Below are 6,066 nucleotides of genomic sequence, written 5' to 3' on the forward strand. Positions count from 1 at the left end.
TGTCCCCATGATATGTCAACTAAGTGTCCAAGGCTTCATGTCTTTCTCCATGTAAACACAGAGGAGAAATATTCATTGAGGATCTCGCCCATCTCTTGTGGTTCTACACATAAAAGTCCATTTTGGTCCTTGAGGGGTCCTATTCTCTCTCTAGTTATTCCTTCTCCTTTAATATACCCAAAGAACATTGTTGGATTCACCCTAACCTTCTTAGCCAAGGCTATCTCGTGACCCCTTTTGACCCTCCTGATTTCCTTCTTTGGCAAACTCCTGTATTCCTTGCATACCTCCAGGGATTCCCTGGATCCCAGCTGCCTGTACCTGAGCTGTGCCTCCTCCTTTTTTCTGGTCAAAACCTCAAGGTTTCTTGTCATCCAGGGTTCCTATTCTTATCAACCATGTCGTTCACCTTCAGAGGAGCATATAGACCTTGAACTCTAGTTATCTCACTTTTAAAGGCCTCCCAAATGCCAGAGATCCCTTTGCCTGTAAACAAACTACTCCAACTACTCCAAACTACTCCCTGCAAGCTCCTGTCAAAATTCCCCTGCCCCAATTTTAGAACTTGAACTTGTGGACCAGTTTTGTCCCTCTCCATAACTATTTTAAAATGAATAGAACTACGGTCACTGGTCCCAAAGTGCTCCCCCACTCTCACCTCAGTCACCTGTCCTGCCCTTTTTCCCAAGAGGAGGTTGAGTTTTGCCTCTTCCTGAATAGGGCCCTCTATATACTGCTTGAGGAAACTTGCCTGAGCGCACTTAACGAATTCCACCCCATCTAAGCCCTTAACACTATGGCAGTCCAAGTCCATATTAGGAAAAATTAAAATCCCCTATTATAACAACCCTATTGCTCCTGCAAGTCTCCCCAATCTCCCTGCATATCTGTTCCTCTAATTCCCATTAACTCCCATTTGGGGGCCGATAGTACAACTCCAATAATGTCACCAATCCTTTCTTATTTCTTAGCTCCACACACAAAGTCTCACTGGATGATCCTTCAGTTATTTCACCTGTGATTACTGCCGTGATACTCGCCGTAATCAAAAATACAACTCCCCTTCCCCCTTTCCACAGTCTCTGTCCTGACTAAAGCACTTGTACCCGGGCACATTAAGTTGCCAGTCCTATCCCTCCATTAGCCATTGTTCTGTAATGGCTATAATATCCTATTCCCATGTACTTATCCATGCCCTGAGTTCATCGGCCTTACTTGTCAGCCCTCTTGCATTGAAATAGATGCAATTTGATCCAACAGGCATTTCTTGCTCCTTGATGTGTTCCAGCCTGACCTGTTTCTACAACTTAATATTTCTGAGTCTCCTTACAGCCTTGCACTTGCCTCCCTGCTGTTGAGAATCCCCCCCCCCCCCCCCACCTCCCCCCGCCAATCCAGTTTAAACCCTCCCTTGAAGCATGAGCAAACCTGGCTGCCAAAATATTGGTCTCCCTCCAGTTCAGATGCAACTTGTCACTCTTGACCAGGTCACCTCTGCCCCAGAAAAGAACCCAATGATCTAAAAATCTGAATCCCTGCCCCCTGCACCAATTCTTTAACCACGTGTTCATCTTCCATATCCTCCTGTTCTTACTCTCACCAGCACATGTCCTCGTTTTTAACCTTTTTCCTAGCTCTCCATAACCAGTCTGCAGAACCTCATCCCTATTTCTACGTATGTCATTTGCGCTAACGTGAGGACGTTATGCAGCCGCTCTGAGACATCCTTGTCCCTTGCACCTACGGGGCAACACACCATCCTGGGATTTCTATTTGTGGTCACAGAATCTTCTGTCTGTCCCCTTAAATATCAAGTCTCCTATCACAAAGGTCCTATTTATCTTTACCCTTTCCTGCTGTGCCTCAGAGCCAGTCGTAGTGCCAATCACCTGCCTGCAGCTGCTTTCCCCTGAACAGTCATTCCCTCCAACAGTATCCAAATCAGTATACTTGTTTTTAATGGGAATGGCCGCAGGGGTTTCCTGCACTCTCTGTCTACTCCCTTTGCCTTTCCTGGTGTTAACCCAGCTGCTCTCTGCCTGCACCTTAGGTGTAACCACCTCACTATGAAGCACTCACCATCTTGGATAATCCTGAGTGCATCCAGCTCCAGCTTCAACTCCATAACACAGTCTCCCAGGAGTTGCAGCTGGATGCATTTCCCACAGGTGTAGGCATCAGGGACGATGGAAGTCTCCCTGAGCTCCCACATCCTGCAGGAGGAACATACAGCTGCCCTAGCTGCCATCTTAATTGCTGTAAGTCTAAAGAGTAAAGTTAAAAAGACTTTACCTGAGCTTACCTATAAGTTTTGCTGTGCCACTACTCTCCAAATCCTCTTGAGCCAAAGCCTTACTTTTGTTTTTATAAAACACATTGGTTTATTTATAATGACTGGCGCGCATGTAAACATTTTTGCACATGCAAACCATTTTTCTACTTCCCATCCTTTGCCTGTTGCCATGCCCAGAGTTCTTTAATGATCTTTGGGTCTTCCACCTTGAAGCCATTTTTCACAAGGTTTATGAATTTGGACTTCAGTTTGGGCAGACCAACACCTTTTTCCAAAGATGTCTTCAACTTGATCTTGATTTCTTCTGTGGTCAGTGGGACCTTTGGGGTTTTGGGTGTTTTGGATTTACTGCTGGATTCTGGAGTCTTGGGCTGCTTGTTAGCTGGTGTAGATTTGGTGGGTGTTTGGCCATTTTGCTTGGGAGTCCTCTTCGATTCAGGGGTAACCTTGAGTGGAGTTTTCTCAAGAAGCTTTATTGCTGGGGTCACCGCTTCTTCTTCATCATCATCCTCTTCCTCATCGTCCTCATTATCATCTTCCTCTTCATCATCATCATCATCAGCATCTTCCACTTTCATTTTCTTCTCCTGCGTTATTTTGGGTGCACCAGTTGCTGGTCGTTTAACTGCCTGTTTTACTGTGTTCTTCAACGTGCTGTCATCCTCATCGTCAGATTCTAACTCATCCTCTGATTCCAAATCTTCATCATCCAATCAAATGAGGTGCTGGCCCAAAGCCTTGCTACTCATTCTGCTACCACCAAATTCATTCTCTCTCTCTCTTTCTCAGGAAACACTACAGATCCTTAAGCACTCCTCGATCTATTCTTCCGTGCAGGTGACTGCTTCTCGGCTCTAATGTATGTGCCGAAGTCATGACTCTCTCTCTCTCTCTCTCTCTCTCTCCGTGGCCCCCTGCAGTATGTGATTGAAACAATAATCATATCCTAGTGATATCAATTGAGTGGTAAACATCCATCAAGAACAATGGCCATGCTATTTTTCAAAGAGACCTTTAACGTCCACATAAAAATAGTTAGGGCCTTCGTTTAAGGTCCTATCTGAAAGGTAGCACCTCCAGTTCTGCAGCATATTTGAAACAACTTGACAGTGTAGTGCTAATGTTATTGGCTCAGTGATGCAGAGTCCAACAGTTACGAATTCACAATCCCCCACAGAGGCTCTGCGGTGTTAGGTGATTATTAAGTAAATCTGAAAATAAATGCTTATTTTTCTTCATTTTTATCAACACTAAGCTCGGGGGAGGCGAATTCTCAGGGCAAAATCAAGATGTTTTGGATTGATTTGGACAATTGGGTGAGTGAACAACTGCATTGTGGGTGCACTGTAACATGGATGTGTGTGAGATTATTCACTATTGTAGGAAAAACTGATTGGCAGACTATTATTTACATTATGATAGACTGGGAAATATTGATGTACAAGGGATCCTGGTGGCCTTTTATACTGGTCACTGATAGCAAATATGAAGGTGCAGCTTGCAGTTAGGAAGGCATATGATATGTTGGCATTCATTGCAATAGGGTTTGAGTTCAGGAACAAGGAACTGTTACTGTGACTGCATATGGCCATAGAGAGACCACAACTGTGTGGTTTTGGTTGCCTTATTTAATAATGCAATGAATATCTACAAGGCTGATTCCTGGAATGCCAGGTTTGTCTCATGAACAGAGATTTGGTTATAGTCACTGGAGTTTAAAACAGAGAGGATCTCACTAAGACAGAAAGAGAGGATATGGTGACATAGTAATCATGCCACAAAACCATGATGCAGAATTCCAAGCCTGTGTTCTGGGTTATGAGTTCAATTCTCATGATGAAATTTGAATTCCATAAAAAATATGAAATAGACAGCCAGTCATGTAATTGCTGACAGTTGCTGTAAAAGGCAAAATAATTCACTACTGTCCTGCATGTGATTCCAGATGCACAATGTGGTTAATTCTCAATTGGCCCTGAAATACTGTGGCAAGCTGCTCAGCTGCAGTTAAGCTGCTACAGAAAAGTTAACTTTGATTATAGATGGACAGACCAGATGACATTCTCTGGTTCTCAAATACCACTCACCTTGTGGAATTAAACAGAGACTGGTTACAGCATAGAATTAAGCTATTCAGCCTGTTATGTCTGTGCTGGCCCTTTATAAGAGCAACTCACACGGTTCCCCTGCTCTGCTTTTTTACCTTGTAACTGCAATATTTCCAAAATGCTCCAATTCCCTTTTGAATGCTTCAACTGAACCTGCCTAAACCATGCTCTCAGACAGGGCGTTCCTCAGGGTAGTGTCCTAGCCCACACCCCACTCCTGGCACCTTTCCCTGCCACCGCAGGAAGTGCAAAACCTGCACCCACACCACTTCCCTCACCTCCGTCCAAGGCCCCAAGGGATCCTTCCACATCCGTCAGACATTTACCTCCACCTCTCCCAATGTCATCTACTACATCTGTTGAACCTGGTGTGGTCTCCTCTACATCAGGGAGACAGGACGCCTACTTGTGGATCGTTTCAGAGAACATTTTTGGGACACCCGCACTCACCAACCCCATCGCCCTGTGGCTGAACACTTCAACTCCCCCTCCCACTCAGTCAAGGACATGCAGGTCCTGGGCCTCCTCCACCCCAAACCGTTACCACCCGACGCCTGGAGGAGGAACGCCTCATATTCTGCCTTGGGACCCTGCAACCACACGGGATCAATGTAGATTTCAACAGCTTCCTCATTTCCCCTCACTCCACATTATCCCACTCCCAAGCCTCCATCTTGGCACCACCCTCCGGATCTGTCTATTACTGCCCCCTCTGACCTATCACCTTCTCCCTCACTTTCATCTACCTATTGCTTGCCCAGCTACCTCATGCCAACCCCACTCCCCTCCCATTTATCTCTCAGCCCCGACCCACAAGCCTCATCCCTGATGAAGGGCTTATGCCCAAAATGTCGGTTCTCCTGCTCCTCAGATGCTGCCTGACCTGATGTGCTTTTCCAGCAACACATTCTCGAATCTGATCTCCAGCATCTGCAGTCCCCACTTTCTCCTAGTGTCCTAGGCCCGACGTTCTTCAGCAGCTTCATCAAAGACCTTTCCTCGATCATAAAATCAGAGGTGGGGATGTTTGCCAATGATTACACAATGTTCAGCACCATTTGTTACTGTAGCAATCTGTGTCCATTTGCAGCAAAACCTGGAAGATATCTTGGTTTTGGCTGACAAGTGGAAACTAACGTGAACCAACATTCATTCCACACAACAGAATCATCTCAAACTACAGAGAATCTAACAATCACAGCTTTGACATCTAATGGCAATACAATCACTGAATCCTTCGCTATCAACATCCTGGGAGTTACCATTGTCCAGAAACTCAACTGGACTCACCATATAAATACAGGTCAGAGGAAAGAGATATGCAGAGAATAGAGATATGCAGAGAGTACATCATCTCTTGACTCCCCAAAGCCTGTGCACTGTCTACAAGACACAGGTGAGGAATGTGATGGAATAGTCTCCATGTGCCTGACAAGTGCAACACCAACAACACTCAGGAGGACTTGACATCATCTCGGACAATGCTTGAATAGTACCCCATCCACCACCTTGAACATTCAGTGATCAGAATTGCTTCCTCAGAGCACCAGAGGCCCGGGCTCAATTCCACCCTCAGGCAACTGTCTTTGTGGAGTTTGCGCTTTCTCTCTGTGTCTGTCTAGGTTTCCGCTGGGTGCTCCGGTTTCCTCCAATGGTCCAAAGATG

General features: G+C 45.6%; 1 pseudogene; it reads right to left on the reverse strand.

Annotated features, from left to right (window-relative positions):
* Positions 1 to 2,436: 2,436 nt before the first annotated feature.
* LOC140495631 (nucleophosmin pseudogene) lies at positions 2,437 to 3,042 on the reverse strand (annotated as a pseudogene).
* Between the last annotated feature and the right edge of the window lie 3,024 nt (positions 3,043 to 6,066).

This window comes from Chiloscyllium punctatum, chromosome 25 (assembly GCF_047496795.1).
Source record: "Chiloscyllium punctatum isolate Juve2018m chromosome 25, sChiPun1.3, whole genome shotgun sequence".
NCBI classification, from domain to species: Eukaryota; Metazoa; Chordata; class Chondrichthyes; order Orectolobiformes; family Hemiscylliidae; genus Chiloscyllium; species Chiloscyllium punctatum.